The sequence below is a fragment of the Lathyrus oleraceus genome, chromosome 5, assembly GCF_024323335.1.
Source record: "Lathyrus oleraceus cultivar Zhongwan6 chromosome 5, CAAS_Psat_ZW6_1.0, whole genome shotgun sequence".
NCBI classification, from domain to species: Eukaryota; Viridiplantae; Streptophyta; class Magnoliopsida; order Fabales; family Fabaceae; genus Lathyrus; species Lathyrus oleraceus.
In genome coordinates, this window is record NC_066583.1 from 411,952,006 (window position 1) to 411,972,786 (window position 20,781).

A 20,781-nucleotide genomic window follows, 5' to 3' on the forward strand; every position below is an offset into this window, starting at 1 on the left:
CCCCCAATGACTTTACCGAAATGGTAAATACGGGGATGAGGCTAGAAGAAGGAGTCTATGAAGGATGCCTATCTAAAGAAGAAGCATCGTCCAGCAAGAAGTATGGGGGTAGTTTCTCCAAGAGGAAAGAGGGGGAAACTAATTCAGTAACTGTGGGGTGGCAGGGGAGGCCTCATATCAAAAAGAGTTCTCAACCTCGTCAACACCAACATCAAGTTTCTTCAGTAATTCCCGTATTTTCCCATAATTCCAACAATCAATCAGTCCCAATTCAACAACAACCACGTCAACAACAACCGCAACAAAGAACCAACAACAACAACAACAACAACAATAATAACCAATAAAATTTTCAGAGGAAGAAGGTCTCCTTTAACCCTATTCCTATGTCCTATGCAGAATTGTACCCATCTTTGATTCTCAAGATCCTCATCCAACCCATAAATCCTCCACAAATTCCTGAGCCACTTCCATGGTGGTTCAAACCCGAACTTCGATGTGCCATTAACCAGGGAGCCCCTGGCCACGACATTGAGAATTGCTATCCGTTGAAGCACGAAGTCCACAAGCTTGTGAAGAGCGGGATGATGTCCTTTGAGGACAGAGCACCTAATATGCAAGCTAATCCATTGCCTGCTCATGGTAATGCTACTGTCAACATGGTGGGCGGATGTCCAGGGAATTTCTGAGTATTCGATGTATGATGTATCCGTAGGTCGTTGGTGGAAATGCATAGAACCTTGTGTTTGATTAGTGATTGTGAGCACGACCATAATGGTTGTGCAATCTGTAGTGTGAACTCCCGTGGGTGTATGATTGTCAAGAGAGACATCCATAAGTTGATGGATGAGAATGTAATCCAGATTCAACAGTCAAGGGATATATATGATGTGAACGTAATAGTGCCAATGTTCAAGACCCCTGAGCGTGTAGTCATTCAATTTGATAGCAGCAACAACAACAATGTTAATAGATCGGTATCGCTGTTGGTAATACGGTTAGCGGGCCTTGTTCCGTGTGCATCTGATAAAGTTATGCCTTATCAATATAACACCATAATGGTTATAGGGGTACATTCATGACCATTAAGCTATGGATGAAGTTAACGTCAATAAAACCAGAGTCACCATCGCGCTTTATTGTTTCCATAGAAAAGGGAAAAGTACGAACAAAACCCAAAGGTAAGAAGTTTTCAAATCAAAACTAATAAAATGCCAGAGATTACATGTAAGGGGGTTGGTTACACAGAGGGAAGGTGTTAGCACCCAAAGTGTCCTAGGTACTCATAGGGAGCCCTTTTTTATGTGTGTTTGTGCTTTGGTATAAAAGATGTTTGCAATATATAAAGTGAGGGGATGAGAAAATAATTCATTAATTATATTTTGTGTTTGACAAGACCTTCGGACTTGTGCCTACGTACCAACATAAAAATGAGGGATCAAAACCTCGTAGTTTGTGGTATCAATTTCAAAGTGAGTGGATTGCTTTTAACAAAAATAAATAAATTTAAAAGAGGCACAAAAGGCGTAAAAGAGTTTGAATGTGTGTTAGTTCTTTTTGCCTTTTTGAAAATTTAAGTCAATGATTAGATTCATTTACAAATTTGATTAAAGAAAAGAGTTTAAAAATGCAATGACATAAGGCCGAAGCTTCTAGTTTGCAAGAAAGTCTAAGTTTAGAAATCACAAGCAAAGAAGATTTTGAAAGGGGGAAGAGATTTGAAATTTAAGAAATGGGAGGAGATGAAGAGACTAATCCGAAGCAACAATTTAAAAGTTAAGAGTTGAAAGGATATGACCAATGGGATGCAATCCAATAGACAAGAATGTCATATAGAAACCCACTTTTTCCTTTGGACTTTAAAATCAACTAATATCAATAAGCAAGCAAGATGAAGAGTAATGCATCAAATAAATATAGCCACATCCAAGCTAGCAACTTCATAGTCTTCTTCATAATCTTCCCCATGTATCAGATGACATACTCCTTGAATGGCTCAGAATAAGGCATTAGACACAGGTTCAAAGCAACATTTGCATAAAGACCATGTAGCAGATGAACTCAAAGGGATCTCAATACTTGCATAAGATGAAAGTTCAATTCACAATGACTTGGTTTTAGAAAAGTTGGCATTGGCCAAGTCCTTCTGCATAGGGAGTGTTGCCTAATTCTAAGTCCAAGGCTCAGATCAAACCCAACAGTCCACACAAACATATTTTAAGAGTTTTTGTTATTTATTATGTACTTTAAGGTCCTAAGACCACAATCACACATAAGATACACAAACAAGTATATACAAACACAATATAAGGCTCAAGTGAGCAAAGTGAAAATGACATAAACATAAACAAGTCAAATGATATGTATAATGGCAAATGATAAATGGCTTGAATTTAAATTGCATAATGTAAATGACTTGAAATTAAAAGTTAGTCAAAATGTTAATGAATTAGAAGTTAGTGAAGTTTTGCTTTCCAATTGTTTTATTCATTCTTTAGAGAACACTCAACCCTCTATTCACAAGCATTGATCCTTGAACCAAGACATATCTCAAAGGAAGGAAAAAATGCCAAGTTTCCATATAGTACCATGAAAGGGGGGAGACTTAGAATCTCAGTTACTAGAATGCTATGTCTTTGTGTCAAAATTTAGCGTTATGTTAAGCAATCATAATTAGACTTATGTAGAAGTCAGAACTATCTGAGGTCGGCAATGAAAATTTTGGTGTTAATGCAAGTTAGAGATATGGTATAATGAACCATACTCCTAAAGCATACCACACACAAAAAGAAAATAATCAGAGGGTGGACCTAATCTCATCCATACTTATATTAGTTCATGAACCAATTAGCCTTAGGATATTGAGATGTCATTAGCCAATGAGAGGAATGGGATAGAAAGGGATTGAATATGAAGAGGGAGGGGAAAGGAGACAAACACAAATTGGTCATGGGAGGAATTTCATCAAATTAAAATCATTCACTCATTTTGGGAGATGATATGTACATTTCATCAATCCCCTAAATCCAATGAATTTATCCAACAAAAGTCGAATCAACCTTGACCAAGGCCCACACACAATAGTCAAACCTCACAAGTCAACAAAAATGGCTCAACACAATTTATTCACAATTCAACAAATTAAAAATCAATTAAAAATGCATTAAATTAAATTATGTTTTATCAAAAACCTAAAACCTCTTCAAGACACCAAATAAATGGCCAAGAGATTTATCATAGGTCAAACAAGGTCAAAGGACCTTGGAGAATTTTTTTCACTATTTTTGAAAAGTCAGAAGTATTTTTAAACAATTAAAAATATGCACAAAAACTATTAAATCATGAAAAATATAAATATTGATCCAAAAAATAATTTTAATTCAGAAAATGAAAGAGAAAAATATTTGAAATTTTTTGGTGAAAGTCCCATATTTTTTTTGGATCAATAATGAAATTAATATGAATTAATGAAAATAAAGCAAATAAAATGAAAATTCAGAAATTCAAAAATATGTGGACCATTTAATCTCCCTCATTAATTGAGGTGGCAGATCAAATGGTCCAAAACGCGAGTTCTACATGGTCCTGAGTCAAATGAGCAACACACGTGGTAATCACAACCAACGCCCTAGATTAAAACATTTTGAATGGATCTTGTGGTTGAGAAGCACGCCAACACATCGCCGTAGCCAGAGCTTCGGTCTTCTTCTCTGGTGAACCTAATCGGACTGGTCCACCTTCAACCATCACGAAAAATGAAAAGGCAAGACATGGATTTAAAGAAAAAATGCTTAGGAGCTCGAATCTGGCCTCAATTTTGTCTAACTCCAAGTATATAACAAGATACGGGGAGTTGAATTTTGAGGATCATGAATTGAGTTTCTTCGATTTAACCTCAAAGAACCTCAGTCTTGTTGCCTACATTGGTAGGACTTCAGACAACCAAAAATCAACAAGAATAGTGGAGAAATAAGAGAGAATCGAAGAGTGGAAGTTTCTGAAAGTTCACCTTCGAGTTGATCCAATTTGACTTGATCTTGATCTAGATTTGATTGCTTTCTCCTCCTCTTCCTTGCAGAAACCAAATAAACTGAAAATGGAAGTGAATTTCTAGAGTTTGAACTTCCAAACAGAAGGTGAAGTTCAAGCTCGTTTTCAAGAGAAATCGCAGAAAATTCCATGGCAATGAGGGTTTGCAGAGGTCTAGCAAAGCTTGGGCAAGGTGTTGATGATGAATCTGAAGCCTTAAGCTTGTTTAAATAAACAATGTGTTTGATATTTACACCACTTGAAAATTGGACAAAAATAGTAATTCACTTGCATGGGTGCATGGGCAATCATTTAGGCCTCAAGAGTGATGCAATCCACTTCCAAATCGTGTACAAGGTCTACTGAAATCATCATGTGCAAGCATGCAAATGGAAATGATCATGTGAAGTTCAATCTTGCCAAAAGACTTCCCATAATGAAACCATGCGCAAGTCCTCAAATTTTAGTCCAAATAAGATGATCTTGGATGTTTTGGAAAGGCGAGATAAAATGGAACAACTTTCATGTTGAACACTTTTTCATTTGAAGCTTGTATCATGATGAATTTTGAGGTGTAAATTTGGGTAATCAAACATATTTGAAATTGTTTGAAGTCCCAAGTCAAATGTTCACTTCTTCCACCTTGAATAACTCTTTCTATGGGCTTTAAATGAGAAAAGTTCCTTCATCAAAGTTGTATCTCTTTCAAACTTAATCAGTTTGGTCACCAAGTTGACCTCATTTGGATTTGGCATGAAGGAGTTATGCATTTTAGTAGTTGAGGAAAATCACTTGTTCAATGGTAATGGTCCAAAATGACCTATAACATTTTCTCATAGCACATGCATTTGAAAGTTGAATTTGCACTTCCTCCAAACATCAAAGTCGAAGTAGACATATTTAAATTTATCATGGAATTTTAATGGATTTCAGCTCATAAAAATTGAGAAAGTGTTATCTAGGGAAGTTGACCTCCAAATTAGGGTTTAGACAAAATGACCTATAATCTTTCACCATAAAAAGTGACTTTCAAAGAAAAACTAGCTCTTGAATTCAACATGAAATTTGTTTTGAATGTCATTTAAAGTAACTTTTATATTGGAATCATTTTCATATGACAAACATTGTAGGAGATAGGGTCTTGGGAACCCCAGTTTTGGCCAGTTGACTTCCTCTGATCAACCACCAGGAACCATCTTGCTAGCTTGACATTCTCTTGACTTTTGGGACTCATGGAGGACCATATATGCACAAGATGATGAAATATGATATATCCCTTGAAATATTTGATTAATTGATAAACAAACTTATAGAAGAAGTCACATAAGATACCTGAATGAATTAGGGTTTCCAAGGCAAACCAACTCCAAAATCTTGATGATTTCTTGATCCAAATAACATGTGAAGATCATGGGGATTCATATATGATACTTAGAGCCAATTTGGACCAATTCTTGATTGAGCTCCTTGTAATGAGGTCTTAAACCCTAGATATGAGCTTGATAGATCATAGGTGAGCATGCACACTACGTACAAAAGAGTTAAACTATACAATGATATATTTTGGTATTTTGGTTAGTAAACAAATAAAAATGAAGTATGATACAATCAAATATGCTTAGTGACCTCTCCCAATGCAAACCCAATGAATGAGGGGTAAGGAGGATTCCAAGTTGTGATCCCAATGTTAATGCATATGATGAGAATAGAATGAGGGATCTTAGGGTCAAAATTTGGGTCTTACAACTTCCCCTATTTAAGGATGTTCTATATAAGGTGATGGAGGTTAAAATCTTTGTAACGACTAGTAGAATGGGCTTAAATAACAACATATAGAAACAAATTTTGGTCCCTAAGAGACCTCATGATGTATATCATATGAATGTTAAAATTAATCTTTATGGGGAAAATGTTGCCACAAAGGAAAAGAATCTAGAGAGACTGAAAGTCCGCATGAGCCTAATGCATTCCATAAGTGAAGCTTTGGAGGCTTACACTCTTTAGGTGAAGAAGACAACTCTAGAATTAAAGATGTCGTATGCTTGTGAGAGACCTACGTCTATGTTTGTGGTTGAGCCATTAACTCTCCCTAACCAATATGTAGAGGAGTTGGAAGACGCACTCGCCAAGATGAAGCAAGAAAAGGATATGTGGGAAGAGTGTATATTTGCAAATAACATAGTAAGCATCTATAATTCTGAGTCGTGCCTAGAGGTTTCGCGCCTACCTTTGCTTCCATGTCGACATCTAGCTCGGTCATGTCTGTGCCGCCACCAGTTGTGCATACTCTACCCCACGTTGAAGACACCATCTATAATTCTGAGTCGTCTGAGGGTCCAGATGTTTATGAGAAATTGGACGAAATGAAAGACCAATTCCTTGAACTGCGAAAGGAGTTGAAAACTTTGAGGGGTAAAGATCTGTTTGGTAAGAGTGCTGCGGAACTTTGGGTGGTTCCAAATGTGAAAATCCCGGTGAAGTTCAAAGTGCATGACTTTGAAAAGTACAAGGGGAATACCTGTCCGCTCAGTCATCTTGTGATGTACGCCAGAAAGATGTCTACTCAAACTGATAATGATCAGTTATTGATCCATTATTTTCAAGACAGTCTGACCGGTTCTGCATTAAGATGGTACATGGGCTTGGATAGTGCGAGCATCCACACATTCAATGATTTGGGTGAAGCATTTGTGAAACAGTACAAGTATAAAGGAGACACGGCACCAGATACAGACCAACTGAGGTCATTGTCTCAGAAGGATAAGGAGACGTTCAAGGAGTATGCTCAAAGATGGGGAGGGCTTGCTGCTCAGATTACCCCTCCTTTGGAAGAGAAGGAGATGACTAAGATCTTCCTCAAGACCCTGAGCTCATTTTACTATGAGCGGATGATTTCCAGTGCCCCCAGTGATTTTACCGAAATGGTAAACATGGGGATGAGGCTAGAAGAAGGTGTCCGAGAGGGAGGATTATCTAAGAAGGAAGCATCGTCCAACAAGAGGTATGGTAATAGTTTTGGTAAGAAGAAGGAAAGTGAAGCTAATGCAATGTCTGTTGGGAGGAAGAGGAAGCCTCATGTTACAAAAAGTCAACCACCCCGTCAACACCATCATCAAGTATCATCTGTAATCCTAGTATTTTCTAACAATCAGTCAACACCAATTCAACAACAACAACGTCAACAACCGCCACCGCAACGAACAAACACCTACAACAACAACAATACCAACAATCAACAACAACAACAAAACTTTGAGAGGAAGAAGGTCTCTTTGGACCCTATTCCTATGACATATGCATAATTGTATCCATCATTGGTTCTCAAGAACCTTTTGCAACCGAGAAACCCACCTGAAATCCCTGAACCACTTCCATGGTGGTTTAAACCGGAACTCCGCTGTGCCTTTCACCAAGGAGCACCTGATCATGATATTGAGAATTACTACCGCCTGAAGTATAAAGTCCAAAAGCTGGTTAAGAGTGGAATGGTGTCCTTTGAGGACTGTGCACCAAACGTCAAAGCTAACCCACTGCCTGCCCATGGAAATTCATTTGTTAATATGGTGGACGGTTGTCCTGAGGAGTTCAATGCATTTGATGTACGCTTCATTAGAAGGTCATTGGTGATGATGCATAAGGATATCTATTTGGTAAACAATTGTGAGCATGACCATGATGGTTATGCTATTTGTAGTGTCAATCCTAGAGGTTGTATGGTTGTGAAGAGAGACATCCAGAGGTTGATGGATGAAGGTATGATTTAGATTATCCAGTCTCGTCATGTAGATGATGATGTGAATGTTATTGTTCCCATTTTCAAAACTCTTGAAAGTGTATTAATCCAGTATGATAACAGCAACAGTAACAGTGTCAACAATAGATCAGTATCGCCATTAGTTATACGGTTAGCGGGTCCCGTCCCGTATGCATCCGATAAGGCTGTCCCGTATCAATATAATGCTACCATGATAGAGAACGGTCAAGAGGTTCCTTTGCCTATGACCAGTTCTGTTGTGAGCATAGCAGATGTTACTAAGGTGACCCGCAGTGGTCGTGTCTTTGGGCCGGTGTTCCCTAAGAATGTGGAGGATATATCTGTTAGTAAGAAAGTTGATGTGCCAGTGGTAGATTTTGTTAATGCTCCAAAGTGTCAGTCTGGTGAATCCAGCGGTTTGAAGCATAACAACGACGATGAGGCGCTGAGATTAATAAAGAAGAGTGAGTTTAATGTGGTGGAGAAGATGCTCCAAACTCCCTCCAAGATTTCTGTGTTGTCTCTGCTTATGAACTCAAAAGCGCACAAAGAAGCACTATAGAAAGTCCTAGAGAAAGCTTATATGGAACATGATGTTACGGTGGATCAGTTTGATCATATTGTAGCTAACATCACTTCCTGGAACAACCTCAATTTCTGTGATGAAGAACTCCCCGAGGAGGGTAGAAATCATAACTTGTCTCTGCATATCTCCATGAATTGCAAGGATGACGCTCTGTCAAATGTGTTGGTTGACACCGATTCTTCATTAAATGTACTACCTGTCGCATTACGCAAAAAACCGGCGGGAAAACAGAACAACAGAGCCGCCACCGTGCGTTATTTATCCCAAAAGAGGGAAAGGAAACGCTCGAAGTAAACTTGGAAAAGACATGGTCTCGCGACCAAAGAGGATGGGATCGGGAGTCGGTTATGTGAAGGGAAGGTATTAACACCCCTACGCATCTGTCGTACTCGACGGGATCCACGCACAAAAGGAAGGAAAATGGTTGCTAAAACACTGCTCACAAACAAACACACTGGCTGAAAGAGACACAGGAAAACAAAAGAAACTGACTCGGCAGGATATCGCATCCTGGGCCTACGTAGTCTGTCAGGCACAGACATCAGAGTCGACGTAGTTCGGACTAAGGGAAACGTGCTCGCTAGGATATCGCATCCTATGCATACGTATCTTCTCGGACTAAAGAAGAATCAGAGCACTCGTAGCTCGGCTAACGCACGCCAAACAAAACAACACGGGAAATCGACTGCCAATCGCTGGACTTACGTCAAACTCCACACAAACAGGCAAACATGGAAACCGAATGCCAATCGCTGGACTTACATCAGACTCCGAACCAACAAACACACACTGGAAACTAACTGCCAATCGCTGGACTTACGTCGGACTCCAAGCACACAACAAGAGGATACGGAATGCCAATCGCTGGTCTTACATCCATCTCCTAACACACACAAAGACAAAACAAAAAGGGCGCCCGGAGAGATCAGCTCATCTCCTGCCTACGTACCTCATCTGGTATGAGGATCAGGGCGACGTAGTTCCCCTACGCAGGGTCAAAGGACTAGCCTAACCAGATACAAAGGGAGACACAACTAGGGAGACTACGACTCGAGCCTAGATGTTATCATGCATATCATCCCTAAGTTAAGGTTGCTATCTGACTTGCACAGGGAGCAAGCTATCCTAAACAGCACAAACAGTCATACAAAAGCACACAGCAAGCACACACACTATATACGAACAGAGGGGCTCAAACAAGGCTAGGCTTTAGTCAAGGGGTCATGTCAACCTCGACAAACAAGCCACTGTATCGGGGTGATGTTAGCTCTTAACCCTAACATTGAGAGTTAGGGTGAAGCAGATGAAATGGGAAGTGAAGATAAGACTTCACAGCTCTTATCCCTGGCCTGTGAGAGCTTTAGACAAAAGAAAGTGTGGGTTCAGAAAGTGGGAACCCTTATACACTTATGACTGACACAACTGTACAAGGATCTTGGGTTAATATCCACAATGCATCAACACAAGGTGTGTGAGCAACGGGATGACTCAACTGAGTAGCAGGAGATGGATTGCACATCTCTCGTATCTGCCAATTGCCTTATCAAAGGTCTTTTCCTGCTTGGCACAAAGATAAACAAACACAAGCATTGCCTCTTAAGGAGGACTTCAGACAGGTGCCTGACCAAATAACAGGCCAGGTCTTCCAGACTACATGGAGTTAGAGACATTATACCTCAATGCTCAAGCTATCAAGCAAAGCAAAAGCAAGTTCACAAAGGAACTATAGCAACTAAGGTACCTGAAAACAATCCAACATAATCAGTACACAACTCACAAAGTCAAACAGACAGACTAAAAGTCAACAGTTAACTGTACAAACAGACAACAAGCAATGCATCAAGCAAAGCACAAGCTCAACTAAAAGGAGCTAATCCACCTACAAAACAACTTAATGTTAATCAACATCAATCAAACATCACTCCAATTGAGCAAATGAATCAAACTCCTCAAGGTCATATGCTTCTTGTCCTGAAAACACAACTCAAACATAAGCACTAACCACTAGGACAAGGCCTAGGGTCAAAGAGGGAGAAATAATTCACAACAGAACATGAAAATTGACAATAATCAAGATTAATCAAATAAGAACAATTTCCAAGTGGTCTCACATTCATATCATCAACCAATTTCATTTCATACACCACATAAGGCAAAGCATGCAAGTTCAAAGCTCATAGAAGCAACCAGAATGAATCAATTAACATTAACTCAAAACTAATTCAATAAATCCCAAGAAAAATCATGGCTAAAGAGCATTCATCACATGATCATCATAACAAAATTCAAGTCATTTGGATAAGTGGAAGCATGTCAAATAAAATCCATAAGGCAAGGCAAGGCAAAACAAGCTCATACAAGACACAAATTCATACATCAACTTCACACAAGCATAAAACAGAATCCAAACATGATATGGACATCAAACCAAAGCCAAGACAAACTTCAAAGTGTCTAGAATACATGTGTAAAATTTCAGGTTCATAGGATAAACATCAAGAATTTCACAAATCATCTAAGTTCAACACTCATCAAAAGCCCAAACATGACAAGCCAAAAGAGAAAATCTCAAACAAATTGGAAATGCACTCAAATATTCTACAAAAAATCATGATCAATCCTAACATCCAGAAGAAACATCATGCAAAAATTCAGATTAAGTGAAGTTCATATGGCATAGTAATGAAAATCCACGAGTTGGACAAGAAATGGTGTGACACACATTGTCACACCTATATTGATCAGATTATATCTCACAAACCAGAAATGCAAAAATATCAAACTTAATGCCAAAATGTCAATTAGGATCTCTAGTTTACACATGCAATATTTCAGCTTCATTGGATCAATCATCATTATTTCATGAAGGAAAAGGCAAGCAGGGTGCAAGAAATGACATGCAAACATAAACCCTAGGCCAAAAACATTTTCAACCGTACACAAATTCTGGAAAAATCATCATAAAAGAGAAGACATCATGAAGAACATTACATAAAAAATCTCATGTGATTTGGATCATTATTTTTAGAGTTATGATTTTTTTAATGAGTGAAAAAAATAAAAAAACATGAAAAGGTATAGCATGAACATGGATACATGAAATGAAGAAAAAGGCAAAGCAACATGGATAATGCTATGGTCCGGAATCGAACCAAGTATGAATTTAAACTTGGCGCCCTCATATGTGAAACGCACCGTTTCACTTATGCTTGTGTGGCACAGCGAAACGTGCTGAGCCAATCATTGTGCCACGCTGTACTACATGCAGCCACTACAAAGCCATAAACATGAAAAATCATGCAACCAACGCGCAAACAAGATCAAACAGGCCAGGGAAACGAAACCCTAAGGTTCATTATCAGCTTCATACGTTCTTCATCAAAATTCCAGGCGATGAACAAATGTCTCAGAAATCAACAAACAAAACACCAATAGCTTCGTCTTAGCATGCTCATCACTAATCTAATATTAATTAAGCCTAATTCTCACTATCAAGCACGGATCAAGCAGAATAAGATTCACACAACAAACTTAAAATCAGCATAATTCACTTAATTCTTGATGAAAATACACGATACAAAGCTCAGCATACTCCATATGGAAAGATCTATCAAAAGCACATCAACATTTCAAGAATTATAGAATTCGAGATCTGACCTCTATGAAGATGCAGAGCTGGATTTGTGCAATTCAGGCTTTGTAATGTTGAAACAGATGATCTACAACTCTTAAATGGATGAATGTATGAAGATCCAATGCTCAGTCTTGCTTGATCTTGCTCAAATCAACAACTTCCATGGATGATGCTAGCTTCAACAGTTCTTGATTCAGCTTCGAAATGATGATTCCTTGCTTGCAGAAGATCCAATAGCACTTGTGGATGATGAATCAATGAAGAAAATAGCAAAGGATTTGAAGAATTTTGCAGAAAAAGTGAGAGCAAAAATTTGTGAAACTTGGTGAATTGGATCTAGATCTGGTTAGAATGAAATGTTAATCGTGTTTTCTGTTATGATTATCAATATATATGACCTGTTAATCATGTTTGCTAATCAAGATTAAGCCAAGCCAAAGTGATTAATGAAAATGCAAGTGTGATGCAAATTAGCCAAACCACCTCATGTGCATGGAATGCATGCTACAATGCACGAGTTTGTGCTCAATTCACCTTGAAATATCATTTTCAGCCAAATGCCAATGAAACCATGTGTGGAAAATACTTAGTTTTCAAATTGAACTTTTTCCTCCAAAATTCAAATTCAATTCAAGTGAAAAATCCAATATTTTTGTGATGAGCATTGATGAAATGTGATGCATGATTATGATAGCTCATGTTAAAACAAGATTGTAGCAAAAAATCCCACTCCAATTGGCCTTGTGGTGTGAAAGTTATCCCCTTTTGAACTTCAAATTTTCTTGACAAAGATCAATCCATAATTTCTCAGCCACACATGGGAAATTCATGTTCTTGGACTTTTTGGAAAGGTGAGAGCAATATATTCAACTTTCATGTTGGACAAAATTTCATTTGAAGCTTTCTTGGACATGTAATCTTGAGGAGAAGACCTTTCCATTTTTGGCAATTTGAAATTATAGGTCACTTACTATTTTTGGAAACTTTTCCTCTGACCTCAAATTCTTCAATGTTGATCTTTGAAATGTCAAATGAGACTTGTATGGACATGAATGAGGCCTCTCTAACCATCTCCCACCTTCAAATCCATGATTTCATGCACAGTTGACCATAGTTGACTTTCTAGGGTTTCAGATGAAATCTAGCTTGACTGATGAGCTTTGATCATTCAATCTTTGGCCAAACCACTTCAAAATGATCCTTAGGTCATATGAACTTGTTGAACCAACCCTAGGGCTTTGCTTCAATAGGAAATGCACTTGCTTGCTTGCACAACTGGATTCCTGACCAGTCTTGACTGATGAACTGATGACTTGGGCAATGGACAATGCAATGCTATGCAGTGGACAATGCTAATGTTAATGACCTAAAATGAAAATGTATGTACAAAATGGGAGGTGCAAATTTGAGGTGCTACAGCTTCCCCTATTCAATCAACTGGGAACCCGAACGGATGAGAGCAACGACTGTCAGACTTTCCGGGTAAACAGGGATTGAATACCAAGAACCGTAGAAATTTGCACATTGCGGAGATCCAACAGTAACCTCACTGGGATCTGATATTTATTACTGGGGATTTTGATTTTTCTTTTTTTTTTAAAAAGTACAGCCCCCTCCAGACATCGAAAGACAATGAATGGGGAAAGAAATCACAACTAGATGCCAACGGACAACTAGGAAAAACTCGACGTTTATCGAAACCAACGGAGAGGTAACCAAACATCAACGGATGAATGGGAGAGAAATACAACCATACGTCAGCGGACGTAGTGGGAAAAACTCAACGTTTACCAAAACCAACGGAGAGGTAACTCTACTGGGGACGACCAGGAAAAACTCGACGTTTATCGAAACCAACGGAGAGGTGACCAGACATCAACGGATGAATGGGAGGACTCGACCAGACGTCAACGGACGAACGGGAGAAGCTCGACGTTTATCGACACCAACGGAGAAGGAGAAGCTCAACGTTTATCGACACCAACGGAGAAGGAGAAGACTCGACCAGACGTCAATGGACGAACGGGAGAAGCTCGACGTTTATCGACACCAACGGAGAAGGAGACCACTTCACCAAGGAAGGGATACAACAAACGGAAACCGAATAGGACGTCCACCGACGACTCTACTGGGGATTCTGGCTGGGAATCGACCAGACATTAATGAATGATTGGGGAATAAGATATACAACCAGACGTCAACGGACGAATGAGAAAAACTCAACGTTTATCAAAACCAACGGAGAGGTAAATCCACATGGGGAAGGGTACAACTAGACGTCAACGGACGAATAGGAAAAACTCAAACGTTTATCGAAACCAACGGAGAGGTGACTCTGTGGGGAGAGAAATTTTAACTCAACCAAACGTCAACGGACGACTAGGAAAAACTCAAACGTTTATCGACACCAACGGAGAAAGAGAAGCTCTTTGGGGAAAAGTGAACACAAACAATCATCGACGGACAATTGGGAAAAACTCAACGTTTATCGAAACCAACGGAGAGGTAACTCTGAGGAGAATCAACAACCATTAACAAATGATCTGTGGGGAACAAGCAACTATACGTCATCGGACGCATAGGAAAAACTCAACGTTTATCGACACCAACGGAGGAGGAGAACACTTATTGGGGATAATCCGACTAGACGTCCACGGACGAAAAGAAAAAACTCAACGTTTATCGAAACCAACAGAGAGGTGACCCTTATGGGGATAATTTAACTAGACGTTCGTGGACGACTAGAAAAAACTCAACGTTTATCTAAACCAACGGAGAGGTAACCTCTGGGGAGGGTATTACGAACATCGAAAGATGATGTTTACCGACATCAAAAGAAGACCAGACATTAACGAATGACTGGGTGAGACTCGATGTTTACCGACACCGAAAGATGGTGTTTACCGACACCAAAGAAAGACGACCAGACATTAACGAATGACGGAGAATACGACTCGATGTTTACCGACACCGAAAGATGGTGTTTACCGACACCAAAGAAAGAACACACGTGGGTGCTGACATGACATTGACCGGTATCACAAGATGACATCTACATATGTCGAGGCAAGGCTAAAAGGGATCTCACTGGGGAGAATCAAGCTTTCTTTCATCAACGGATGAGGAAATAAACCTCTTTGGGGAATATCAATCCTGAATGCTGTCAGGAGCAACTGTAGCAAACGTGCAGTACATATGTTGAACAATAATCTACCTCTGCCGGGGATACGGTCTGATGGTTAACACATGAATGCATATGTTTGAATTTTTCTATGGCGTAATGCTCCATATTGCATGGAAATGCTACGCGATTTGAGGATGCAATGATTACTACATGCAAAATGATAAACTCTGGCTGGGAGACCAGAGGATCAGATACTCCAACTCTGTGGGGAGGCTCTGCTTGAGGAATACTCTGCGGGGAGAGCACCGACTTCTCACTCATGCTGGAGAATAGCACTGTTGCTGGGGAAAGGATAGACTCCGCTGGGGACATCCTTCATAGGACCCAATCCACTCGGGGACTCCGCTTGGGGAAACAATCAAAGCAACTTTGCTGAGGACTACCCAACGGCGACTGCGTTGAGGAACCATCAATACTACTCCATCGGGGAAAGTAAACAAGGCAACTCGCTGGGGGAGTAACAAATCAACTTTGCTAGGGATAATCAGGCGACTTCACTGGGGAAAGCCAACCAATCCACAAATAGGATAAACTCTGCTTTGGGAAATAAATGCTACTCCGCTGGGGACGACCCACCCAATCCACCGGTAGGATAGACTCCACTTGGGGATGCAGATATCATTCCGCTACGGAAAACTCATCCAATCTACAGGTAGGATAAACTCTGCTGGAGATAAATTTCTTTGAACCCGCTCCACTCGGGGACTCGCTGAGGAAAATCATCAACGCCAACCTCTACTCGGGAGATCTGCTAGGGAAAACAACTCTGTCGGGGATAACACACCAACTTTGCTGAGGAAGAGCAAAACGCTGGTGGGGAAAGTAATATACCAGACCCTGTGCTGGGGAGAGACATACACAACCCTGCTAGGGATGAGCGCTCACGACCACGCTGGGGATAACAGTACTTTAACCCCGACTGCTGGGGAACAACACTCCACTGACACCTCCGCTGGGGATACCACATCCTTCATACTCAGTGGGGATCTCAACTGGGGAAATATTTGTTGGGGAATACACCCACTTCCAGGCCTGCTGGGGATAGGCAATCCATAGATCTGCCGGGGATAGAAGACAATATCCAAAGGCGTCTCTGCAGGGGGAACATAGCTCTGACAGCTTCCATACTTGCTTGGGAAATATCTGCTGTGGAAACATCCTTACAGATGACAACCTGCAAAACAGCACAACAAAATGCCCCAGGAGATACATGGACAAGATACGCTCAAGTGTCCTTAACATTCAAAATGATTTTCAAATGTTTTATCTTTCTGCAAGTTATTGTTTAGCCTTCATGTTTTTATATGCAATGTTTATCAAAAATTCGGACGTTTTTGCAAACAAAACGGTAAAATAAAAACGAGAGCTATTTATCTGAATAACGACTTTTATTGATTGAAAATGGGCCTGAAAAGGCGAATACATTAGGAAGCAATTCCTAGAAAGAGGTAATTGCGCACAAAAGGAAAAATCTATCCTAATGGCAATGTGAACATGACATCCACTATTTCCCAATTCTGTTATAACTCACAGATCATCAGTTTTCCTCCCAACTCCTTGCTTTCTGAGAAGAATGACTGGACCGATCACATCTTTCGAGATGGCAGATGACAAAGCGATATGAAGTACAGATAACTCAGACTATAGTCTTCGCTCTAATCCCTCTTTTGCCTGGATCGCCCTTTCGGGTTTTCAATCCACCGGGATACCCATTTTTGCCTAAGCCGCCCTTGCGGGTTTTCGACTCACCGGGTGTACCAATTCTTTTCATTTTTATCCCTAATTTTTGCCCAAACCTTTTCTTTCTGTTTTTTGGTTCGCCGGGACGCCCTTTTTTGCCTGGACTCTTTTATTCTTTTTGTCCAGCGGGTCAATTTATGCGAAGTATTTTTTTACTACATCTGAGTTAACAAGGGACGGAAAATCTTCACCATCCATAGTTGTAAGCATCAAGGCTCCACCAGAGAAAACCTTTTTAACAACGTATGGACCTTCATAATTAGGAGTCCACTTGCCCCTGTTATCTGTACCGGGAGAAAGGATCCTCTTCAAAACTAGATCACCAGTTTGATAGCTCCGAGGACGCACTTTCTGATCAAAGGCTCTCTTCATCCTTCTCTGATACAACTGCCCATGGCACACAGCTGCTAACCGTCTCTCTTTGATAAGGCTTAACTCGTTAAACCTTGTTCGAATCCACTCGGCTTCGTCCAGCTTGACATCTAACAAAACTCTCAGAGAAGGAATCTCCACTTCAACAGGTAGGACTGCTTCCATACCATACACAAGGGAGTAAGGGGTTGCCCCGGTCGACGTACGCACTGAGGTACGGTATCCATGCAAAGCGAAAGGCAACATCTCATGCCAATCCTTGTACGTCACGACCATCTTCTGCACAATCTTCTTGATATTCTTATTTGCCGCCTCTACAGCACCATTCATCTTTGGTCTGTAAGGAGAAGAATTGTGATGTTCAATCTTGAAATCTTTACAAAGCTCTTTCATCATCTTGTTATTGAGATTCGAACCATTATCAGTGATGATTCTCTCAGGGACTCCATAACGACAACTGATTTCTTTCTTGATGAACCGGGCAACCACTTGTTTGGTAACGTTAGCATAGGAAGCTGCTTCCACCCATTTGGTGAAGTAATCGATCGCAACCAGGATGAAGCGATGTCCATTTGAAGCAGTAGGCTCAATCTTCCCAATCATATCAATGCCCCACATGGCGAACGGCCAAGGCGAATTCATGACATTCAGAGGGCTTGGTGGTACATGCACCTTATCAGCATAGATCTGGCATTTATGGCACTTCCGAGCGTACTTGAAACAATCGGATTCCATAGTCATCCAGTAATAACTGGCTCTCAACAATTTCTTGGACATTGCATGACCACCAGCATGGGTACCAAACAAACCTTCATGCACTTCTTGCATCAACATGTCTGCTTCGTGTCTATCCACGCATCTGAGCAAGACCATGTCAAAATTCCTCTTATACAGCACATCGTCCTGATTCAAATAAAAGCTTCCAGCTAGCCTTCTCAGGGTTTTCTTGTCATTTTTCGACGCACCTTCAGGATACTCTTGGCTCTTGAGGAAGTTCTTGATATCAAAGTACCACGGCTTCTCATCAATCACAATAGACTCGGCTGCAAACACATACGCATGCCTCTCGAGTCGATTCACCACGACATGTGGCACATGATTCCACCAATGAACCTTAATCATCGACGACAAAGTAGCCAAAGCATCAGCCATCTGATTTTCATCCCGGGGGACATGATACAACTTCACCTTCTTGAAGAACGTCAGTATTCTTCTGGTGTAATCTCTATAAGGAATCAAATGCGGCTGGTTTGTATTCCAATCTCCATTGACCTGATTGATCACTAGAGCAGAATCTCCATAGATATCAATCGTTTTGATCCTCAAATCAATGGCTTCTTCTATCCCCATGATACAAGCCTCATACTCAGCTTCATTGTTGGTGACGTCGAAAGTCAATCTAGCAGAGAAAGGTATATGAGCCCCTTTTGGATTGATCAATACTGCACCAACACCATTACCATTCACATTAACAGCCCCATCAAACATCAATGTCCACTTGTCATCAGGACCCGGTCCTTCCTCGACAATAGGTTCTACACAATCTTTCATCTTAAGATACATGATGTCTTCATCAGGGAATTCAAACATCATATGCTGATAATCATCAATCGGTTGCTCGGCGAGGTAGTCTGACAGAATACTACCTTTGATGGCCTTCTGCGACGTGTACTGGATATCATATTCTGTTAGAATCATCTGCCAACGGGCAACACGTCCGGTGAGAGCCGGCTTCTCAAAGATGTATTTCACTGGATCCATCTTAGAAATCAACAAGGTAGTATGGTTCAACATATACTGCCTCAGTCGGCGAGCAGCCCAGGCCAAAGCACAACAAGTTTTCTCAAGCTGTGAATATTTGATTTCTCAGTCGGTAAACTTTTTGCTAAGGTAGTATATGGCATGCTCTTTTCGACCAGAGTCGTCATGTTGTCCCAATACACACCCCATCGAGTTCTCGGTCACTGATAAGTACATTATCAGCGGTCTCCCAGGAACCGGAGGAATCAGGATTGGAGGTTTCTGTAAATACTCTTTTATCTTGTCAAAAGCTTTCTGACAGTCATCATTCCACCTGATTGCTTGATTCTTTCTTAGCAATTTGAATATCGGTTCACACGTGGCAGTTAGGTGAGATACGAACCTTGCAATGTAGTTCAATCTCCCTAAAAACCCACGAACCTGCTTCTCTGTTTTCGGTTCAGGCATTTCTTGAATAGCTTTGACTTTCGCTGGATCAACCTCAATCCCCTTCTCACTGACAATGAAGCCTAGCAGCTTCCCAGATCGCACACCAAACGTACACTTGTTTGGATTCAGCCTCAATTTGAACTTTACCAATTTGTCAAACAATTTCTGCAAGTTTACCAAGTGCTCCTCTTCTGTCTGAGACTTCGCAATCATACCATCCACGTACACTTCAATCTCTTTGTGCATCATGTCGTGAAAGAGAGTCGTCATAGCCCTCTGATAGGTAGCACCGGCATTCTTCAGCCCAAATGGCATCACCTTATAGCAAAACGTGCCCCAAGGTGTAATGAATGTCGTCTTTTCCATGTCCTCTGGCGCCATCTTAATCTGATTATAGCCCGAGAAACCATCCATGAAAGAGAATACCGAGGATTGAGCCGTATTATCAACCAATACATCAATGTGAGGTAATGGGAAATCATCTTTCGGACTCGCCCTGTTCAGATCCCGGTAATCGACACACATTCTGACTTTGCCATCCTTCTTCGGCACGGGAACGATGTTGGCCACCCACGGGGGATACGTGGTCACTGACAAGAAACCAGCATCGAATTGCTTCTGAACCTCTTCCTTGATTTTAACTGCCATATCAGGACTAGTTCTACGAAGCTTCTACTTGACCGAAGGACAATCTTCTCTAAGAGGTAGTCTATGCACCACAATATCAGTATCCAGCCCAGGCATATCTTGATAAGACCAGGCGAATATCTCTACATACTCTCTCAGCATCTCAATCAATCTACTCTTGACCTCTGTCTTCAAAGCAACCCTGATCTTAATATCTCTTCTGGCGTCCTCAGTACCAAGATTAACAATCTCCAACTCCTCCTGATGAGGTTGGATGACCCTTTCCTCTTGCTTCAACAATCTAACCAATTCTTTAGGGAGTTCACTGTCTTCCTCACTCTCCTCTTCAGCTTGGTAGATGGGATTGTCGAAATCATACTGAGCCATAACAGAACTGTTCATAGTAGATGCCGCGAGATCACTTTTGCATGTTTAATGCTTTGTTTTTGAAAAAGAGTTCAATAAAGTCACAAAAACAAAAACATTGCCATTTTTATTTTTTTGAAAAATGAAAACAAAAATAGAAAGACAGGGATCACAAAATTGTTTGCAAAACGTCCTTTATTAATGATAACCACTTGTAAAACATGATGTGGCCCTACAATGAACCACTACGTCTTGGGCAGAACGTAGGGTTTTGTGCAGAATGAAATAACAAAAGAAAA